Genomic DNA, 24,572 nt, shown 5'->3' with positions numbered 1-24,572 from the left:
CCCAATTAATGAAACCTGTCTGTAGTCAAGTTTCATTCTGTGAGATATAGGTCTTAAATGCTCATTTGAGCTCTCATGAGTCCTTTTCAAAGAGTCAAAGTATGAATTTAGTCAAGCTATTCAAAGTTTTCAGAACAAGGTTTTTCATGTTGGTATTTCCTGTCTGGCAGATGTGGTGCAAAGGATTTGATAAAGGAGTTTCATTTTAGGACAATTTCCAAATATCAGTACTTTGGAGAAGACATATGTCTAGTCTAGACTGTTGAGGAACGTTGCAAGAGCCAAAAGACAAGCATAGCACCAAATTATTCCCTTATAATCCAGGAAACATAAATCTAGGAAAAATTCATCATTTTAGCCATACCATTCTTGTCACTATTTTATTAAATACCTTAACAGAAATGTATGTATTCCCTTCACCCATCCGATAGAACACAGAGTAAAATCTAATACACTGTAGCAAACAAAATCCATACTATTGCAATCATAATCCTAAACATTGCTGTTTCACAGCTACATTTATGTTACCAGAAAAATAAAAAGGTCAATGAGCATCACTGGACAGCTGCCCACAAAACCCCCTGTACATGCAGCCCTGTAAGTAAGCAGCATGTCACTGTTTAAAACACCTGCTACCTAAGAATACCAGGGGTGTCTACAAGCATTAACCCTATCACACCATAATTTGTGGCTTGTTTTGTTTGTTTGTTTGGGGTTTGGGGGGATTTTTTTTTTGTTTTTTAAAGTTTTTTGTGTCGGGTTTTTTTAAATCAAATGCTCTTAAACCTCCTTTTATACAGTCAGGAGATGAAGCACAAATGAAGGACTTAACTAGAGAATCTTTGGCAGCAGTCGGAACACAGTCGATTTTCTAGGCCCTTTTTAAGTGCAAAACTTGACTCATAAATATGGCCAACATACTTATCTTGATTGCATAATTTTTTATTGCTATGATAAAATTAACTGGCTGTAGCACATATGACATATGAGACATACGGAAGGGATGAAAGAAAAGGGAATCTTGACAAAATAAGAGATGCTCACATTGCAAAATCCTGGAATCATGCCTCAGTATGATCTTTCTCAAAATTCAGATATGTTTGGACTCCAGTGTTCACTGATCTTTGAAAGGCAGATCTAACATGGTTCTGTAAAAAGACAAAAAATGAAAACATTACAAAAAAGCACTTATGCATTCTCCTGTGTATAACTCTTGATGTCTCATCACTGTTAGTACTTATTTATTCTCTCTCATTAAATTTCTGTTTTCCTGATTGTATTGGCTTTTTTGTATATTAATTAGATCTCAGTTTTTTTGAGTCGATCACAATTTCAGAATTTGTTTCTAAACAAATACTTTTAAATTCTTCTCCAGAAGAATATGGAGGGGTAACTAAGAGCACAAGACACCTGTATTCTCAGTCGTGGATTTCCACTGAGGTACTGCATAGCTTTAGCAGTTACAACTCCCTCTGTAAATAATTATATTTCATTATTTTCATATTTGTGAACAGCTATTTCATAGTAATAAAGGTTACCAACTGACACTAGAGCCCAGTAGTGCTAGGCACTGTATTTATGAGCAGAAGAAGAAAATTCAGATCTTGGTACTGTTTGGAAGGACAAGACACAGAAGGAATAAAAGTGGAAAGAGGACAGGGAAGTTAAGTGGCTTTCTCAGGATCTCATGGTGCCAAGTTCAATGCTGTTTAAAGTGGACAACATGACAGCTCAGGGACTGTGTTTCAGTATTTTCACAGTACGTATTTGGGCTTACAGATTTCTTGTCTCACTTCTAAAAACCAGTTCCTGTAATGTGCAGAAAACTTTCTGTGGGTTGAGGTCATTCAGCACCTTGCAAGACTGACCCTGATGTTGAGAGGTGCTGAGCTCACAGAGCTCCCGTTGACTAGAGGTTCACAGTACCTCTGAAAATCAATTCATGTCTAATGGCCTTTTCACCTGTCAGAAATAATTGCTGTTTCACAGGAGCATACTAACTCAGTCACCATTTTGTTTTTAAAGGAGACTATTTGTTTTTAGCCTCCTTGGAAAATGATCTACTAAGGAGAAATATCAGGAACAAATTGTGTCCCAAAGGGAAAATACATTTTATATGAAACACTAATTCTGCTGATAGTCCTAAAAAACACATCTTTTAATAGTTCTTTCCCTTGTAGAAAAATCTGTTTAACTAATCTGATCATATAAAAAAATCTTACTTCAAACATTAGATAGTTAGCTGGGTATTCTCTGCTGGGATATATCTTTTACAGTCTAAAAAATCCTTAATACCAGTAGAAGCAGCATAACATGTAACAGGGGATGCCCTTTCTTTAGCTGGATCAGTGCCCATGTGTTGGAGAGCCTTCTCACTTAAAGTTATTATCTTCAGACATACTCCTGATGCCTTCCTAGCTTTAACGTTCCAGAGAAGAACACCTTAATGTATTTTTCTGTTGTTGTAAGACAGGTTGGGAAATCAAAGCAAAGCTTTTACATGAGTAAAATGTACACATCTGAAAGGATATGACAGCAGGGCCACATCATAAAGTGCAAGTCTGTTCAACGGAAATTAAAATTCACCTCAGGAATTAGTAAGCTGCATGCCTTGGCTGTAATAGTTAACAGACAGCTCTACTGGGATAGCATAGTGTGCACAAACTTAACAGAAAGTTCTAGATTTCATGTCCCTGCAAATCTTTCCTCACAAGGTTAAATGTGTACATGGCTAGAGGCCTGTATTTTCAAGTGCAGAACCAAGGGAGCATTTGTCTTGTCTCCAGATCTTCAGTTCCCTTTTCTGCTAAACCTATATTTCAAGGACAAAACCAAATTTCACTTTGAGAATTTAACAAAGGTGAAGAGTTATGAACACTTGATTTTCACTTAAAGCTTTTTAGTCCAATATGTCTTAATATCTATTTATAGATGTAAAAGTTCTGAGAATGATTTAAGTGATTTAGACAGACTATGCAATGCAAAAAACCCAAGTACAGGGTTTTGATGCATAGAAAATTTTTCCATATGGAACTTCTTCACATATATTCCTGGGTAAATGCTGTGGGTATTCAGATTCTAAAAGCTAGAATAGTAAATTAGTAGTGTGCATTTATCATAAGACTTATTAGCCCCTAATGTCTCCTGGCTGTCCCAGAATGCATTATAGCTCATTCCTATTTTCAGGGAAGTCAATGACTAAATGTTATCAAGGACCAGAGCTCCCTCCCTCATGCAGATGTTAGAGATTGAAATTAAGAATTACTGCACTTTGTACCCTGGAGGTTGGATGCACCAGAGCAGTAGGGCTGTATCCCAAGGAAAACAGCTGGAGACTACTGTGATGAACACTGCATGGGGAAAACTGAGCAATCTGAGTTTTTAGTATAATAGTTTTTCCCCGCGATTGTTCTGATACTGCACACCACCAGCATTCTGCATAGGCATCTTTTCTAACCTAAAACATTCTCTATGCTTCTGAAGAAAGAATGTTTCCCTTTTACTTTCTCAATTTGACAGAAGATCACTTAATCCCCGTGGTCCATCCTTGGCCACAGTTACAAAATGAGAAAACTCCACTCAATGGTCTGGCCATGCAGTTAATATGAGTTGTGAACAGGTATTTCCTGTGGTTTATCTCGATATTTTTATTTTATTTATGATCTGTTGTTTGTTGTAGTTTATTTGTTTTTTTATTTCAGTCCAGGTAGTATTGCAGTGTGTAATTTTCTTTCCTGTACCTTATCACTATAATTCTTATTTTGCTTCCTGGAAAGGAAAACTGTGCAGTACTATGGAATCATGATGTCTTTTCTTCCTGACTTGTGCTCTTCATCTCCCATTGCCTTGGGGCCATTATTTTAATAGAATAGTTCTTCAACTGAATTAGGAGATTATCTGTTTCATTGCTATTCTGTCTGGATGTCATTCTGATTGAAAATATTCATCTGCTTAGAAATTAACATTGAAAATGGCATTGACTAAGTAATTCTGTTATGGATGAAACTGCATGTCAACAGATGTCACTTCAGTTCCTGATTTAAACAGATGAATTTATTGATACAGTAAAAAAATAACATACTCATAAAGCTCTCCTCCACAGTACATGCATGTACTGCATTGTCACTTTTGCAGCTATTTTTGTTTCACAACAAAAATGTATCTCTTCAGTATATAGTATGAGAAATGTACAAAAATATGCATTTTTTTGGTTATAAAATCTGTCTTCCTACTTCCAAGCTAATAACCCTGGCAGACAAGTATGATAAAATAGCTAAAAAAAATTGGTGTAATTATATTATTTAGTGATTTTGTTCATCTGCAATGCTACATCTTAACAACTACCTCTTTTGGTACATGTAGGGTGTGTCAGTTTGTGTGATATGACAAGACTGTGTGTTTCATGGCGGTATACCCTACCTCATCCTTTCATGTTACTGCAGAAATGTAATGCTGGTCCACATAAAGGTCCCTTAAATGCACAGATTCCCTATGCATATATGGGAAATGTAACACTGCAATATATTTCAAAATTTCAATCAAGTAAGAGGTGTTAAACTAAGGATAAAAAAAAAAGAAATTAAACATCCCCAGTAATTATTCCTTGTCCTGTGGTCCTCAAATGTCCTAACTTAATCAAAAGAAAGTATTTCTCCTATGGTCTCCATCATAGCATTTCAACAGCAGATTAAAAACAATTTTTCAAGTAAAATAATACTTATAACCATTTCTTTACATGCTCCCAACATCCAATTGCAACTCTATACTAAGAAAGATTAACAGCAAGCTGACTTATGAAGATGAAGTGAAGATGTAGTGAAGATGTAGTGATCAGGCAACAATCTATGTTTCAGGTCACTGGGAACACCATGTAGAAGAAACATTGCAGACTTTTGCTGGATTATGTGAAGCTGAGTGTGTCTCACATTAGACCAGAATTTATTGCACTCCATCTGTCTATAAAAGTGGCTAATCATCGTAGGTGAGGAAGCTCTTCCCAACAAACAATATTGTAGAGGCCAGTTGATTGGTCATCCATCTTTACTTCAGCATTTCAGTTGAATATATTTGTAATTAATTTTGTATCTTTGAAAAATAAAATTGTAGAAAAATGATTTCTGGCTTAAGAAAAATGTTTTCTATTTTTTCAGGTTTTGATGACTCTCTTTTGACCAACCTGATATAAAAAGAGACAATGCTATTCCAACTCAGTGTCTGTTCTTATTCTGATAAAGTCATGACTTTACATGGATTTAAGCTTGCATCAAAGCCGTGCTTGCAATGCAGCTTGTGTTAACGAAGCAGGGTGTCCTGGTTTCAGCTGGGATAGAGTTAATTTTCTTCCTAGTAGCTGATATAGTAAAGAATAATGTTGATAATGCACTGATATTTTGGCCGCTGCCCAGTGGTGCTTACTCTAAAGCAAGGACTTCTCAGTTTCTCATGCTCTGCCAGTGAACAGGTACAGAAGAAGCCAGAAGGATCCATGACTAGGAGATCTGACCTGAACTGGCCAAGGTTATATTCTATTCCATAGGATGTCATGCCCAGTATGTAAACTGGGGGAAGTTGTCCAGGAGGGGCTGGTCACTGCTTGGGGATCGGCTGCATATTGGTCGGTGGGTGGTGAGCAATCAGTGTGTGCAGCACTTGTGTCTCTTGGGGTTTATTCCTCTCTCTGTTTTTCCTTTTTAATTTATGATATTATTATTATTATTATTATCATCATTATAGTTATTTTATTTTACTTTATTTAAGCCATTAAAGTGTTCTTAATCCATGAGTTTTATCTTTTGCTGATTCTTCTCCCCATTGCGCAGGGGGCTGGGAATTGAGGCATGTGGTACTTAGTTTCCAGCTGGGGTTAAACCACAACAAAGTGCTGTAACTTGTCCTTCAATGGGAGTCGTATTCTGATACTGAAATAAAATTAGTTGAGATGGAGTTATAATGCTAAAAGTGGCTTATATTTTGATGAAGGTCAAATACTTCAGTGTAAACTCATTTGCCACGGTAAGAGGCAAAAAGAATCCAAAGTCCCAGAAGTAAAGCTCTCAAAGTTAAACATCTGAAGATTTGGGGTTAATAATGTAAATCAGAGGAAAAAAAAAAAAAGGAATGTGATCCAACCAGGAGAGGTTACATGGGAAGAGACCTTTTCTTAAGACTTTTCAAGTGCACGGCATTCACTAAAGCTCAGCTCAGCACACAAAAGGAGGGGGAAACATCCTCTGAAAGGCCTGGAGTCACTTTTCCATCTGTTTTAAGGTTATAGCACAGACAAGGAAAGAAGCTTCTTGATGGTACCACTAATCTGCTTCAGTGTAAGGACGTTACACAGCTCTTCACATTTTCAATTTGAGTCTTAGCCCCATGTATGAATGCTGTTTCCTGCTCTGAAATGTACAGCTGTAGTATCACCTAATAACTAATACAATTTTATAGCACTGTATTGTCTCCAGCAGTGAACTTCCCTCACATAGGAGACACAGGTTCAAATCCCGTTCCTGAAAGCAGCTTCTGAGTTTATTTGCACTGTTCTCAGCCATGGAGAGCTATACAGGGCAGTACAAACCTTGGAGACTTGAATACAACTCTGCTGAGCTCACTGGAGAAGCAATTTCTCAAACCATTCCCAGTGTCTTTTTCATGGAAGTAAGCACCAATTACCTAACAGTAACTACAAATACACACATGTTCAAGAGCCTCAGTGGGAGTGCTATAAATGCCAAAGGATTTGGATTTCTAAGACGAAAATAGTAACTGAAGATCTGTAGAGACCAAATCTTCTGAACTCCTTGCAAACTTTCAGTTGGTACTTGGAAGGAAAACAGAAAGGTGATCTAGTGCTTAAAGAGCATTTGTCATTTGTCTCAGAATTGAAATAAGCAACATATGTAAAGGTTTCATGCAAAGGTTCATGCAAAGAACACAGCAACACAATGCAGTTTAAAGCTCCCTTTATTCAGAAATTGAACTTTTCTATGAAAATCTAAAAAATCTATTAATACAGAACTGTTTATTCCTTTTTAAATCTCTGACTAATGTCAGTGACTAAAATCCCAAGAAAGGAAATCAATGTAACTGGTGATTATCTGTCCTCAGGTGTTATTTACAAAGATTATACTTGTTCTTAACACTGCCTATCTAAGCATGTATTTAAGTGTCATATGTATAATTCCATCTCTTCATTTTTTCGTGATGCTTGAAAGTCAAAAGATTGAAAGACAAAGACTGAAATAAAATAAAGATTTCAGGTTTTCATTTTCAGAAGTATTCAGGAACATTTTTACTTATAGAAAGGGGCCATTCAGATGTTGTTATGTAATTCTGACTACAGATTTCATAATGGTAACTAGAGACAGATTTAGGTGCACATGATTATAGCAATTTGACTTTGGACACATACCTTAATTTTTATTTTATTTATAAACCAGTGGAATTCTATGCAATTGGATAGGAAATATTCATTCAATCTCTCTTGGGAGGATTTCACCTCCCCACTTTTTCTAGGGCTTGAAATATCATATGAACAGGCTCATCCAGAGATATTTCAACTTCCACACAAATTATGAAGTAGAAGACACAGCAGTACAAAACATATCGGCTAACAAAAATGAGTATATTACCTCTGAAATATGCGGTGTTTCAGACAAAGAGTCTTCCAATTACTCAATTTATCCTACTTCATCCTATGATGCATTCTTACTTTGCATAACATTCTAAAACTTTGTCATTTCTTAAGCCAAAGATAAGTTTTTGCATTGTTGCTCAGATGCTTTTCTTAGATTATTGCAATCCTTTTGCATATATACATATATATACACACACATATATATATATATAAAGTTGGCAATTACTGTTAAAAATAAGGGGTGACAGAATATGCCCAGGGCCCATGGTCTTCTTGCCTTGGAAATTCTGCATTCACTTGCTTGTACAACATTATTATTCAGGTGCAATGATTCATTTCTCAGGATACAAAAGATAAATCAACACCCACTTCAAATTTAGCAACACTGAACAGTTACAACACTCATTGGAATTAGTGGTACTTGGGAACACTCTGCCCACAAAGCCATAATATTCTACCAGTGAAAACTCAAACTGCCATATGAAAATTAAAACTGTTTGTTCGAGTCTTTTCTATCTGTACATATGTATTGTAGGAGCAAATGCTTTACTACTGACAGACACTAAAATGTTCATTAAATCAAAAACTCCTAAAACAGACTTGCAAGAAACATTACTAGTATGTTTTCAAACAATAAATCCAGAATGTCTGTTACACTACTCCAGTGTGACATTTTGAATACTGGGCTTTTTTAAACTAGTTCTTGTGACGGAGAAGGTAACCCTTAAAAACATCCAAATTTATGATGAGGGGGAAAACAAACAAACAAACAAACAAAACCTGAAGTAATGGAAAATGCACATCAATATCTGGTAAACTGTTTCCAATGACTCGTTTCTGGTCTGGATTGATCTAGTTGCAATGCCTACAATATTCTTTCAAACAACTAGTCTCTTCATCATTAGACCTTACAGCTCCTTTTATCAAGTTTGTGCTCTCCTTTACTGGAGAAGCTATGCAGGCTTTATCTCCTACATTAACATTGCAGATAAGATACACAGATCCATCTCCTGTTATGTGATTTTGTCTATGCACCTCCTGCATTCAGATTGCAGATACCCTTACCCCAGTTACCACCAAGGTCCCACTTAACTGTTACTGTCTGAGCTCACAGATCTAGTTCCTCACAATTCTCAATGCCAGGTACATTTTTTAAATCTTATATCATTGCTGCAGATCTTATCTGAAGACCCTCTAATTTGGCAAAATATTTATCTCTTATGAGATGGGATAATAATGCTGCAATAGGCCATACTTACGTGCCAATATAGAATTAATATAATCCTACTTAATATTTTTCTTTAAAACAAACTATTTAATTTAAATAGTAGCTTTAAATAATAGTAAATAATAGTTTAAACTAAGTTGTTTAGGTCAATGTTTTAAGATAAACTGCTTCCAAGGATAGTACCTCCTCTTTAGCTGTCATGCTATACCAGAAGCCTGCATTTCACCATAGTTGGGAAATCACACAGATACTTTTTAATGCCCAACAACAACTGCATTTGAGGACCTGTCGGTTAGATAGTTTGTCTGTTCAGTGTCTGACATGTTAATTTTGATCATGTGAGTTGGACTACACTGAGCAGTATGTGAAATGTTTTGGGACAAGGTCTTTCTGTAGTTCTTTCTGTAGGTCTTACTGATGAAGACAAGCTTTTTTTCTTCTAATTCTTGCAATCTTTTTCACTCATTCTTCCTTGTTTTGATGTACTTACTCCTGTAAGAGGGCCTTGTTCCCTATAGAGAACGCTTAAAAAATTCCCAGATTCTTCTCAAGAAAGATGCAATAAATGAACAAAGTAAGTGAAAAGACATTACAGTGAGGAAAGAATGGCTGTGTGTTTGATATGCATGCCAAAAACCCACATTATGACCCTTAGAGAAAATTCAGTGAAAGTAACAATTCATGAATGCCATTCCTATGGACTTACAGTTAACTTTCAGGTTGGAGCTAACTTCCAACCTGGTTTTAAATGTCAAGAGAATTTTAATATTTTCAAATGTTTTCCGATGATTCCATAAATGTATAATTCAAATCCAATGTCAAAATAAAGATGTTTGGCTTGAAAACAGAGGGACAGAGTTCCTGTCTGACATTTGTGTCATAAATCCAGCCAGGAATCAGAGTGCACTAGCCACTGAAAGCTGGAAAACTCTAACGATAAACAAGCACACTGGGAGGCACAGCATTATCGCTAAATGGATTATTTATGCTAGTTCTCAAAAAAAGGAAGGGAGGTGAATAATCCTCTTCATATCTCAAGGCTGCTGATCAAATAAAAATTTCCAAGTACAATAAAAAATTTGGCTCACAGAAATATATTGGAACTCCTTGAGCTTTTCTTCCCTCAATTCAGGAGAGAAAATTGTTCCACAGCTGCAAAGAATCAATTTTTGTTACTCCTGAATTAGGATTTAAGTTCCCTGTGGGACTGCTTAAGCTTTCCATCCCCTTCAGCTCTCTGTGGGAGGCACCCATGGTTCTGAAGAAAAACACTTCTGAGGCCAGGCCAAGTTTGGAGCTATACAGCATAGCCAGGTGTTGAAGCCAAGTCTGTGAACCTCCATGGCACAGAGGTCCTCCAGACTCATAAGTGGGGTAGGTCAGGGGGAAGATTCACATCCTGCTTTTCCTGCTTTTCTTCCCACTTTGTGCTGGACTTGGCAAAATCTTGTCTCAGGTACACGGGGGAAGCATGTTTTTCACTTAACTTTTAGTTAAGTATAACCTTGAAAAATTAGGCCGGTCACAAACCTGGTAGATTCGCACAAGATTTAAAGGTGAAATTAGCATCACATGTATAGGCATCAAAAGCTCAGTGGAATTTGTGGGCAATTTTCCACTGAGATCAATGGGCTCTGGATTACACCCATAAAGCCTGACTAACGAGGCGTTACGTGGATTAAAGCACAGGTTAAACTAGGAAATGCAGTACTTCTGTGCCAATGGGATTCTGGATCTCCTTGACTTCCCATAGACGTAGCAATGAATAACATAAAGGGAACAGAAAGTCCCTTGCAAAGCTGTTGCATGCAGTCAGACTCCAAGCTTTCACAGAGCCCATGGGCTCCAGGTCTGCAGGAATAAGGACTTAGCTTGCAAGCTCACAGAGAGTGCTTTGGTGTCACATAAATTACAAATTTTTCACGAAGAATAACATTAACAGTGGTTTTCCTCCTCTCTTATGTATTTGCATCTGCTGTGCATGGGAAGGTGAGATTATATCCATTTTAAAATGTCTATATATGTCTAAGGTAGGAAGAGAGAAACCACATTTTGAAAATATGAGTCAATAACTGAAGGTCTTGCAAAACAAACTTATTATCAGGCTGGTTTCCACAGGTATCTTGTAAAAGGCACATAATGAGATGAGATGCGATGCGATTATCTGTGGTAAGAAGAATCTTACTCCTTTATGTTTAAATGAATTTCACACATCAGAAAGGAACGCCACACTCATTTTCTACACCAGCACTGCTAAGAGGCATTAGATAGTGGTCAAAATATTTATATACTTCTCTTTCTCACTGCATGTCTGCAAAAGCATGATTCAGGTCAGTTAGAGAACAAAGAGATATTATAATGCCCAGGAGCTGTAAGCTTATTATCTTTATCATTATAAAAGATTTTAGTCATGTCCATGCTCAGCAGGAACAATGGTTAGGCATCCAAAAGTATCTCAATTCACAGAAATGAAGAATGCAGCTTGCAGTGCAGACCAAAAAGAGGAAGGTGGGCATTCCTGCCACCTGCAGAGGGAAAGTATTGCATTTCAGCTGTTCCCACCAAAGCCAATACAATTGGAATGAATCATAACCTTGCAAGAAGCAGGTGATTTTCCCTTCCTCTGCAGAAGGCTGTAAATCCCATTGGCTTGCAGGGACTCAGAATTCTCACGCTAAAAAGTGCCAGTAAGTTGTAGGTTTATATACTGTCCTACACAGACTGCTGGTGCTGAGTCAGTTCTCACCATCTTCTTCTTTCTTTTCTTAACACCAAGCAGCTTGGAGAACTGTTGCCTCAGGTAATTGGTTTAAACCAAAGCTTTAAACATAATATCAAGAAATTTCAATAAAATCAAAAATATATCTGTCAGCTAGATAAGGTTTAATAGTGACTAAGAGTCTTAATATTTTAATGCTTATAAAGCAGTTGCATATCATAAGATATGCCATAATGTGCATCAAAGGACCAATCACGCCCTATCATCTTTACAACATAGTCTATGGAACATTATTGAAAAGAAGACATGATGGAAGCACAAATTATCGTGCAAACCACAAAATTATCATGTAGAAATAAGGACTGCATATAAATTGATGGTTTGCATTTAGAGAATCTCATGACGTTTGTATGTCTCTTCAGAATAGTCACAAAGCTGAAGCAACAAAAAAAGGCTGTAAGTACAACAAAACAACTCATGTAGCAGAACTCCTTTGTTTATTCAAACTCCATTTTTGCTCTAAACAATATGAACTTTGTCTAGTTTCAATATTCTTGTACATCTAAGCAACATAAGACTACAGTGTAAAGAGAAATGCTGGTCAAAACACTGCAATTCTGTAGATAGAAACTTAAATACATCCAACTGAAGCGGACTACATAGTGTGCATTTCTGAATCTGGATCAAACTATTAAAATCCTATTGTGTTCAACTATTCAAACAGCGTTTGCAAACAGTGTGGCATGAATTTTATGAAGAAATTTATAAGTAATCCTGTAGCAAGAGTTCCCAAAATAAATTACTCAAGAAAGATAATTTATAACGTTGAATTTAGTTTTCCTAATTTCGTCACAGTCACTGGCCACTTGTAATCAATACTTTGTAAAACCTTCAGAGAAAACTACTATTTGCAGCGTTCCTTGGCCCCCTTTTTAGCGAGCGATGCGTTCCTGACCGTGCTCAGCATGGAGCATGGGAAAGCGTGGGTGTACGATTCTCAGCCCTGAAGTCAGGAGCTACTGATGAACTTGGCAGGGATTGGGATCCAGCAGCAGCTGCTTCTCACGAAGGTCATGCAATCCCTCCCATGAGAGGCGAGACAACCTGCTTCTTCACTCCTGCTGGGTGTTCAATGAAGCAGAACCTGAGATATCCCAGTGTGCACAGAAAGAAAAACTTGCATCTCTGAATGGGCAGATGCGTGCCCTGCTGCTGAGGTCAGAGCTCACCAGGAGCTGTGATACAGGTCCTATTGCTCCTCGGAGCAGGCTGTGCTCCTGTCATGCCAGAAGAAGCTCACGGGCTGGTGCCAGACTCCTCTAATGGAAATGCCCGTGTGATTCAGATGAACAAGTAGGTCATACTGATTTCCCTTTAGGCAGGATGGACTCTCACCCAAAGAACAGAGGGATCCATTCCCACCAGAGCTTTACAAACCTCAGTAAAATTTTTATTTATTCATCTCTCTTAACTGCTACACACAGTCACAGTAAAAGGCAGCAGAGCTCTAAGAGAAGAAAATAAGAACCACTGTAAGTAATCCATTATCAAGACAATTCGAAGATGAGTCTGGTTAGTTGTTAAGCATTGAAAATGAGAAAAAAAAGTCATTATTACATGTAAAAAGTTTCCCCATGCATTTGCATTTTGCAGATACTGCACCTGCACAGTAGCCCTCAGTGGTTTCACAGGTTGTTCTCCAGGTTGCAAAAGCAGGCATGTGGCAACTCGAGGGTATAAAAAGGGCAATCCTGAGGAATTTATAAGCTTCTTTACAAAGTAATGATCCCTTTATCTGCAATCCTTGTTCTCAGTTTGAGAAGTGTATACGTATAAGCTCTACTGAGTCATAAACGAGGACCTCTACTTAGTTCAAAATAAAGCAATGAGAAGAGAGAAGTGTGGCTGGTGTCATGCCTAGCACAGACAGGACACCCAAGTAAGCCCCACTTCAAAGCTACTTCTGAGTAAACTTGTTCCAGGTTCTTGCATGCTCTGATCCAGAATGGAGCTACAGACTCAGACCAATTTTATGTTTGTATTATCTCTATACCCACTGGTTTTAATGTTTAGTATTCTGTAGACTTTCACACTGAATTACCATCTTCCACAACAAATTTCTATTCCTGGGGAACTGAAAATAAAAATACCAGATGTGTCTGCTCAAGCAGATTGCAATTCCTGTTCTGAAAGTGTATAATTCTTTTTTCTTTTTTACTATTTAAACGACCTCCATGCATTCTCTAAGAAAAACATACTTAAGTGGTTTCTTTAAAAAAAAAAAAAAAAGTTAAAGCTTTGATGTGATGGATGCATTGAACATGTCAGGAAGAGTATTATCAAAAGGAGAAGTTTAAAGCCATTCCCTGGGGTATATATGTTTTGATGTCCTACTGTCCTTGTCATACATGAAAGTATTTGGTCTATCTAGAAATTCATTTGACCCAGAAAAACAAATTGTTCAGAGTTAACAGGGAAAAAAAAAAACCACACAGAACAAGGACTGGGACTATGATACACTCACTATTACACTGCACTCTCTGTTTGAAGTAGATTAAGAAGAAGCAGTAATAAGTAATTAAAATGTGTCCCATTGGGGCAGTACTACTGTCCAAACACTTCTGTAATAAAATAAAATAAAAAAAAAAAAAAAATTAAAAAAACCCCACATAACAAAGGACTGTAACTCCCAGATGTCTTGAATTGGTTTCTTCAGGTCGCTGCCTGAGGTTTCATTCATATGGCACAAGCTTCCTGGGTGGCAATATACCTGGAATTTTTTTTTTAATGAAGGCTAAAAGTGATCTAAGGACAGGATAATCCTATATTTCTTCTTTATGAAAATACAGCCATTAACACATGATTCAGATAACAGAAAAAAAAAAGGTTTCACCAAATGTAATTATACAGCCTCCCTAAGATTATATGATACTATTATTTCCCTGATATTAAATAAAATATATTATTTTTATTTTTAATAAAATCAAATTTTAAATTGCTCTTAAGCTTCTGGCAAAAGTGTTTGCTCCAAAGGTGTCTTATAAAATGCAAGCTGAGAAATTTTTCCCTAGGCTTCAGATTATTTGTTGAAAACAGAGACAACTCAATAACAAACTTCAGTGCAACTTCCAGGACAGCTTCTGTGTCCTAACAGAGGGTAAGGAGAAGACTTATTTGCCACGTTTTTGGGAAGTCCTGATTAAGTCCTTTTTATAGGTAGCAGACAGACTTCCACAGACTTCAACATCAGTTGGGTCACAACTTTATTTGGAAATGACACTTGCTGACTGACATAAACTTCTTCAAGAATGAGAGAACATGAGGGTTAGAGTGAGGTATAGCAAAACTGAGTGACTTATGGATAAAACTGGTGGCAGCCAGATTCACAGCAGAGAGCTAGAAATAAACTCTAAAAAAACCAGTTTGGCTATGCAAGAGTGAACAGCATTTCTGGCAAACCAACAATTAGCCAAGATTAAGAAGTATTACAAGTTCAATGATATTAGAATAATTTTCTTAAAATAGCAGAACAGCAGAACTTGCCTTGTGGGCTTTGACAAGCTCTCCAATTTTGTCTTTTGGCAGAATGATGGTACAATTGGAGAAAACTTAGATCTGAAGTAAATCACAGAGATGCCCCTAGATCTGATACATCACATGTCTAAGGAATGATGAATTACAGCCCTTTAGAAAGGTTCGTGTAATGAAAAAAGTGACCTTGAATGCTAGTGATGACAATCCACCCAGGAGTGACTGCTCTGGTCCAACAGCGAGAGTCAGTCATTTGTAACTTTATCATCCTGAAATTCATAGCTCACCGCTGGAAAGAATTTGAAAGAGACAAAGCTGCAAACTTTGTAGTAGTTCCAAACCTATCCCCTGGCTCTGGGCTTCCTGAGCACTTGCACATTCTCACGTGCTAAAATACAGTTTTGGAGAAGTGGAACCAGGCTGTTTCAAACAGCCCTTGCTTTCAGGATGAACAGCATGAATGAATGCACACAAAAAATTCCTCAAGACCATCACAGATGTGTCCTAGCTTGTACAAAATAAACACACCTCAGACAGACACTTTCCCACACCGTAAAAGTTTTAGTACTATGTAGAGAAGTCCTAAAATACAGAATTTAGTAACATATGTACAAACCCAATATTCACATGAAAATATTTAAGTGTAGCAAATCTTGCCTTACTAAAGTGATTAATTCCTATTATCATTTTTCCTTTATGTACAGATCACAGCCTAGCAACAGACTTGACCATGAGGCACATGGCTAAACATTGAAAACTGTGGTAATATGAGTATATTCCTGACTTGTCTAATCATAAAATGTTCTGACAAAGTATAAAATGCAAATCATGTGTTATTGCCTTAAATTGTTCCAGTTCATTTACCTTGCTATGAGCATTTATTACAGCTAATTATTGCAACAGATTTTTATTATTCATAATTACTTTTTCACATTGTAATGATCATAAATTTTGAAAATTCTGGTCATCATCTGCCAACATTCATGCTTGTCAGATCTCTTTTTTGTACAGAACATTTTGCATACTCATTATCATTAATATGTTTGTAGGCTGTTATTATTAAAACGTAGTAAGGATCATTTAAAGAAACTCCAATACTGTTTCTTAAATACATCCTTTCAGTCCTAATGACAGACTGATGCTGATCTTAATTTAGAAAATGAAACAAAATGCCACTAATTAGATGTACAGTTTATTCCTTGCACTAACTCTGCCAGGCTCATGAATGCACCTACAGTTAGGCAGAAATTATTTCCCTGTTATTATCATCCAGGCAGCAAGGCATTTTAAAGACCAATTTGTAAAATTAAAAGGCTGAAAACATAAAGCATTCCTTTCCAGCAAAAATGGAGAATGAGAGAAACAGCAAAAGAAAGAAAGAAAACTGCCTACACAGCTGTAAGCAACAAAATGTTCACAGAACCAAGAAACACTCAATAACTTAAGCTCATCAATCTGGTTCCATTTTATGAGGTAGCTGTAGATGTCAGATAGCTGTTTCATCAGGCAGAATAAACACAGAGGTTTTATTGTTGGGACTAACATTATTCCGCAGTTGCACTTGGTTTGCTAGTTCTGAATAGAACAAAATACGAAGTGAGTACTTCCCTCAGAAGGGACTCTGATTTACTCTGTGCAGAACATCAGATATTACTGGATTATTTCATAAAAGTTAAAAAAATAATTTAGGTGACCTGAACTGGCAGATGAAGCAAGGGCACAGAAATAAAAGAAATAAATCCAACTAATGAAAGAAACATCTTGATTCACTGTGTCATTCAGTGCCATGAGAAATTCTGAATTTATTCATTGCTAACAATGACACTTTAATGACTGTACATTGCTAACATATAGTATGGTCAACAGAGAAAAGGAAAAAATACACTGCATATCAAAAATTAGGTGGGTCTTTTATTAATATTTCTCAAGTGTCTGAGGAAGTTACTGTGGATTGAAGCTTACTAGATATACTTACTATCCACAGAGCAGATTAAATGATAGGAAAAAGAAAGCAATTACAAATTTCAATTTTTATTGAGCTTGTGCATAACATATGATGCCAGTAAAGTTAGGGTATATCTTCCTAAACCATTTGGACAGAACACAGTCTGGCAGCTTTAAAAGAAAATAACTGCACATGTGGTGATGAAACTGCTGTACCTCTGACACAAAAAACAGAAGATAAGGGGGTTACCAGTCATGGTTGACTAACTAAAGCCTTCGACAGAACTTGACATTCGATGATCCAACTTGAAAGGTTATGGAACACATTCCAGACTGATTAAATGGGTCAGAGCTTTTCCTATGGACCATAGCCAGCAGGTTAAAGTCAATTGTGTCCCCTCCAATTGGCAAGTGATTAATGGAGATGTCTCCCCCGGGCACTAAATTGGGACCTTTACTCTTTCTACTAATGATTAAGAATCGGGTATTACACAGTGCAGCAGTAAAGAATATGCACGTGATGCTTGCCTCACACAGTCTCTTTTAAATCACCTTATTATAGGTCTCAAACTTTAATAAAAAGATAAAATAAATAGTTGTGCATGATTTTAAGAGTTACTAACCAATAAGACCTATACACTCTGTTCTTAGCTGAGCAATACAAACACAGAACAAATCCACTTATTGCATTAATTTGCTTGATTTACACAGTACAGTTGAGATCATTATCTGTACTTTTTCCTCATATTTATTGGAGAAATATATTAGAATAATATACAAATTCAATTAGGAATAGATGAAAATACCTCCTTTTCATTTCCCTATTAAAAACAAGCTTGGAAAAATCAAGTTAAAGCTCTATCAGCAAATAATTTAAGACATCTTTAAGGAGAAACTCCATCCCTTAAAGAGACTGTGGTACAGACATCAGGACTGTTTTTTGAAAATTCACAACCCATGATTTGGACACACTTCACATGAAGTGATAGATAATTGAAAACTTTCCATTATAGTTAAGAAAAGAGAGCTGGAGACAACCAGATTATATGTTTCAAATGGAAATGAGCAGCAGTGTTTTAGGAAAAAGTCAAATATCAATTGAAAGAAGTCAGAGGAATCTGACATTGAACAATTACCTGAAAGCAGTTTGTTAAGCTAGTTCTTCACTCATTTTGTTCGTATCTCCATTTCTCATGATGTAAGTAAAATATGTGTTTATATCCTTAAGTTCCTTTCAAACTTCTGTATAGCTTTTAAACCTATATACTGGGGGGGTTAATGTCTCTTTTATTGCTAGAAATAGAATTTGAATGCTCTATTTTAGAAAAAGCAAGATATATTGAGAAAAGCTTCATATAAAATCAGTCTGAGGCTTGATGTGTGTTCAAAGGACATCAGATTTAACTGTGTTCATCAGTTTAGGGAGACATAAGGAGATGAGCTCATGGTTGACTCTGAGCTAATATGCCCACTTTTTTGAGCAGATCAAAATAAAATCACCACATATAAAATTTGTGGAAAACCTCATCAGAAGAAAGAAAAGGGTAAAAGATACATGGAAGAATTGATTGCAGTTTTTCAAACTGAGATATGACTCTTATCTAAGTAAAAAAAAAAAAAACCAAACACATTTTAAAATATTACTGGATATATCTGCATAAAATTTGTGAGTAGTGAATGATTATCAAAGATTATGTTTCTAATGAGGAAGAGGGTCTCAGATTTATGTTGGTTGATATCTTTATCAATGAACAATAAAGAAAAACATCACATCACTGGCAGAAATGTCTGAAAAAAAATAATGAATCAGAAAATGAAAAGGCTGAAGAGATGTGGTCACTGTTTCGATTACCAGTCTTACAAGTTCACTGGAAATGTCATATCACATTTGAAAGTCTTTTCCTAAATGATGTGTCTAGTTACACAAGTAATAACTTGAAAAAGCCCTGCAGTCAGGAGGTTAGATTAGGTGCTGATAATTGTCCTTTGCACCATCACAATCTGTGAATCTCTAAATCTAACATATTTATTTCTTCCTGTTTGTAGAGTTGCACTTGACAAGAAATGAAAAGTTTTGGGTTTATGTTATGACATTATTATGTGAAATATTAAGAGGATAAAAAACTTGTCATCACTATGTTAAGGCTCAGACTTTTAATACAGCCATCTGATAAAATATATCAAGAAGGTAAAACGGTAATAAATTAAAACTTGTAATAATTAATTTAGTATCGTTCATTTCCTCTTCTTAGGAGCATAGAAATGTTGATTGGAAGTGACCTCTTGGTCACAGCAAGGCAACTTAAACATCTCAAAATACAGTCTGCAGCTGTTGCCCTTTGTGTCATCTGGTGCTACCAAGAAGGTTATGACTGTGCCAGCTTTGTGACTGCCTCTTAGGCAGCTGTAAGCAATCAGATCACCCTTTAGGTTCCTTGATATCCAGCCTTATCACTACCTAGATACTTGTCAAACTCTAAAAACAAAACTGTCAAATACTAAAATTCATGTATAAGTGAAAAGGGACGATTTATTCTTTTTCTTGGGAACTAAGAAAATAATTAGCTTGTAACTTTCATGTTCTAGGGCGTATGACCAAGATTCCATACCTCTCAAGCCTTTTCAAAAATAATTAAGTATCCTTCCAAAGTTGCCATGGCAAACCTTTCTGATTCCTAGTATCAGACTGCTCTGGTGAAAAAATATTTCTTGTTCTCTGCTTCCTGGTCTAAATACCCAGTAATCTGGGGATCTAAATATGCTGTTAGATGCCTGTTAGATGCAAGAGATAATACAAATGTTATATATGTGTAATATGTATATTGAAACTCTGAAAGGAAATATTTAATAGCCTTTGATGTTCTTTCAGACTCTCAGCAGCCCTCTCCAAATTATCTTGTCTGCCTTTTATGACACATCTTGCTTCAGAAAGGCACAAGTGGGAAGATGCGTAGCAGAAAATGCTCGCAATAGAATTAAACCTCAATAGTATCCCTTTTTATTGTCAAAGGACTGAATAGATATTGAAAAGGTACATCTAGAATATTCTTCAGATCAAGACTATCACTTCACTGAGTGTCTGATATTAACCATCAGCCATCTTAGAAGATTTCTTGAAGGCTAGAAATCCAGGAATTGCCAGCAGGCTATTGTAATCAATGGCAGGAAAAAAACAAACAGCAAAACAACCACAAACAAACAAACAAAAAACAACCTAGGGAGTGGCCCATCTCTTTCATCACTATTGTTGACAGGTATATTATTAGAAACTAAGACAGCTTATTTGAATAGACAAAGTTTTACATCTAATATGCATAAACCATGATGAATTACATGGCATGCTTTGAGTATCTTGCAATAATGTCTACCTTAAAGGCAGCTCTAAATTGTTGTTATTTCAGATCATCTCATGCCTGAACTGTAAGGAAGAACTTGTAACCTAAGATAATGACATGAAGATTTAAAGTAGCATTGTCTAATATCTTAAATCTCTCAGGTAATGAATTAGACGGTAATGATCTCTGTGAGGCACAAGTGAAAGCATGAGACAAACAGAGTCTACATTCTGAACTAAGACTGCAATCTGAAAATTAAATGAAACTAAATGATTACCTAAACCAAACATACAGTAACTCTTTTTCTCTGTAAGTTCACATGGAATAAGTTATTAGATCTCCCTATTTAAAAATACTGGTTTTATTTATCATGCACTATTGAATAGAGCAGCGGAAAGTAACACAGACCTTACATAAAATATGCAAGATAGCCTTGAAAGATCATCATTATTAGTCTTTAATATCCTGTATTGTTTGTCTAATAATGTAAGCACATCTATTTTGCCTGCAAGATATGCACTACGTAAATGGACATCAGTGTTAGTCCTGCTGTCAGTTTGCACTCACAATGACCAAGATTGATAAGTGAATTCATTAAAAAACACACAGGAAAATACACAGATTGGCAAGAAGAGTGTGCAAGGTGTTGTACACAAAAGAGAATTCATAGTCAAGAAACCAGGGCAGAAAGGAAGATATCTCAAAAAGTATGGGGACTGTGCTTACACTTTTCCAGGGAAATCACCATCTGAAGTGCCTGTACAATAATGTACACAAAGCATGGGCAGTGAGAAGGAGGAATCAGAGGTCTGCTTGCCCTTACAGAGCTGCAAGTTCATTAAGATCACAGAGACATGGTGGAATGGCTCACACAGCTGGAGTGCTGTCATCACTGGGTACAGGAACTTCAGGACAAACAGGTCAGAATGGGAAGGATGGACAATTGCCTGCATAGGGACAGGTGATGAACCAGCTGAAAACTTACAGTTTGGGGTTTTAGACAGTGGACCAACAAGAGTGATGCTGTAATGAGTGCTCCTGTAAGTAAATCAGCTGACTTAATACAAGATAGTAGTTCTCCTGAAAAACCTTGCCACATGTATATCTTTAGACTATGTAACACTATTACTGCTTTGAGTCTCCACCATACCTTCAGAATACTGCTAGGCATTAACACCTTGGATATCATGGAATGTTTCAATTTTTCAAGAAATTTAGTTTTTGTCTTGATAACGAATGAACCAGTTGTTGAAATCTTAGTTTTCGTTTGAGGAACAAAATTCTCATTTTGGGAATGTGTATCTGTGGGGAACATGTTTTAGGGATGCTGGGTGATGCATCCTGGGAGAGGTAGTTCCCAAAATACACTCTAACTCACATGGGCAGTGTTAAGTCCCATGGTGGCTGGCTAAGCGAATCACGTGTTGTCCGAAGGCATATAAAGGGTGTTGTTTGCTTCTAATAAACAGATTTGGTTGTTGGAAATCCAAGCAATTGGGTCGCGTGGTTTATTTATTATATTAATAAAGCCACATGTATCAATAAATCTCAAATAGTCAGAAAAAGAAACCAATTTTTGTTGGCAGAAAATGAGCAAGACAACCAACAAAGTCCATCAAAATGAAAACCTAAAAGGTACAAGGAGTTACATCCCAAAGACAATTAATTAGAATTCTAATGTGCACTGGGTAAGGAAAACCAGGAATTTATTTCTTGGTTTAGATTAAAAAGCATGGGAAGACTTAATGAATGATGATTATCCTTAATGTTAAGCTTATGACCAAACCTGAAGTTTAAGGCCACTTGAACCCACTGCCCCTCTAGAGCCAATAAAGTGAGATGCTGAGATTAAGATTGAATCTATGTGCAGTAAGAATACAATTAAATTAACTAAACTTCAATAGTCTAGTTTATCTAACCTCTTTGCGAGGTATTTGAAGAATGCATTATTCTTAATTTGTTCTTCTTCACAATAGCACAATGCACTTTCCAGTTTACTTATGTTTCTTTGCCATTTAACAAGATTTTGGATGTCACCGTAAGCACTAAACACAAACAAAGCATTGAATTATCATAATTAAGTTAAATTTGGGGCAATTGTTCTCAGTCTGTACTCATTTTAAATTTGCAACTTCTCCTGCAGACGTGAAGTACATGTGCGCATAATTGTGGCAGTGCATTTACCCCACCCCCTACCAGGCTGCACTATGATCTGAGAATAATTCTAACAATTATTCCAACATAAGATATTTTTTCTCACTAGAAACCCTTGCTTGCTTTACAAAAAAAAAAAAAAAGGGCAAATATTGGTGTTTAACTCAGACAGTCAGAGTTCAAGATTTTAGCCTTCTTCCTGAAAGATGTTGCCTATCTACCTAATTGAATGTCATATGTGGCTTTTATCCTTCTTGCACAGTATATCCAGACAATAAGTACTTGAATTGACTCATTTCATGCAGGCAACACAACTTTTCTGGAAAACAGCCTGAAGCAAAATTTGAAGTCTTTTTATTTTTCAAGGAAGATGAGGTGTTACAAGCACTCTGGAGAAACAATTGAGGAAGAAATTGTGACTAGGTGCTTAGCCAAGCTAAACAAATAAAAACAACTGCAAAGATGAGCAGAACATCCAGAGGTTAAGACAGTACTGCACCCTGAAGGCTGGAGAGATCATTCATTTATTACAGTAACCAGGTTTTGATAGCTGAGGTTGTGGACTCCATTCCCAACCTGCTGAGTAGCGGACTTTGTTGAGTGTCACTTTATTAGCAGCCATGATGTCAACTGATCCTCCAGCACCTCATGAAATCATTACATAACCAGAGTAGCAACTCAAACAAAGCTGAGGTGCTCCCAAATATTGTAAAGAAATGAAACATGAAAAGACACTCTGCTTCCTTGGCCAGCGATATTTCATGTAAGAACCTTAGGTATCTGTATCCTGATTTTTACTTGGTACACAAAGATGCTGAGCGTTTCTCTTATTAATGTCCCACATTCTGCCAGCTTCCATCAGGCACTGACATGGCATAGCTCTATCTACCTTGTCTGATGGCAGGAGACTCCACATGACAGAATCTAACCAGACAGTAGGTTGACATTGTCAGTGAGTTCAACAACATTGTAAATACAATGACAATGTGTTTAAAGTGGTAAAGGTCAACATTAAAATTTTTAGGTGAACTTTAAGTTCAGATGCTAATCCAAAGCTACTTGGAAGTTACACAAATGTGATTTTGGTTTTGTGCTCCTTCTCCAGGTCACAGGTTAGCAACATTTCTTTTAAATTAGTCCCCAAAATAGTCAAATTCTTACCCGGAAGACATAGAAATCACTTGTAAATTATTTCTGTGAAATAAAAATAGATTTGCACCTTCATTTATTTTATCCTCTTCTAAGCAATTTTTCCTTCCCAGAACCACAGTTTGCTGATACACTCATCCTCAGCTCTGTATCCTCAACACTACTGGCCAGCTACTGTACTCAGATCTTTAGGGTCTGCCTGGCTCAGGGATGCATTGTTCAGACACTGCTGCAACCACCAACCTCTCACCAGTTCAGAGAGATGAGTATCACAACATTTTGACCAGCCAGAAATCATCTTAGTCATTGCTCAATTTCTGATTCAGATTTCTATCACCTTGCCCATTCTAACTTCCATCACCACTATCTCTCTACTGCCTTAGCCACATTACCTCCTATACAGAGAAGCAGGAACCAAACCCAGGACCCAAAATGAGTGGCATATTGTGTAAACACAAAACACAGAACTGTCTAGCAATGAATCTAAATAACTGTGTGTTTGTAAATGGTAGCCAGACGAGTAACCCACAGAGAACATACATAATATAATTTTGGTTCTGCCTACAGCAAAATGTCAGCTGCTCTAATTGTGGCACGTCCCAGCAAATATTGAAGGTGAGATGATAAATACAGATCAGCTTGACATCAGCCGTCACAAGGAAAACAAATGAACTCACAGTGATGGAAACGGTGGAGAATACCAATAACATAAGCAAATTTAAAGGAAATAACAGTGTCAGATCTTGCCTAGTTGTTTTAATTGAAAATTAGACAAAAATACCATGTTTAAAGAAGGACATATAAGGCACTCAGGAACAACGACAGCATATGTCTATCAAGCGTAGAAACTTGCCTCTGAAAACAAGGTAAATATACAGT

The 24,572-nt window shown here is 36.6% G+C and overlaps 1 long non-coding RNA gene across 1 annotated transcript in view; it reads right to left on the bottom strand.

Moving 5' to 3' along the window:
• The window catches only part of LOC120322783, a 74,737-nt gene that overhangs the window by 10,411 nt on the left and 39,754 nt on the right, over positions 1-24,572 (bottom strand). Inside the window, exon 2 of the long non-coding RNA XR_005562704.1 lies at positions 1,045-1,148. This is a non-coding gene — a long non-coding RNA (uncharacterized LOC120322783). The remainder of the gene's footprint in view (positions 1-1,044; positions 1,149-24,572) is intronic.

Source organism: Pipra filicauda, unplaced genomic scaffold (assembly GCF_003945595.2).
Source record: "Pipra filicauda isolate LSUMZ 115617 unplaced genomic scaffold, ASM394559v2 scaffold153_size1761393_pilon, whole genome shotgun sequence".
Lineage (NCBI taxonomy): Eukaryota > Metazoa > Chordata > Aves > Passeriformes > Pipridae > Pipra > Pipra filicauda.
Note: the sequence above shows the minus strand (reverse complement) of the source record. Positions and strands in the feature narration are given on the sequence as shown.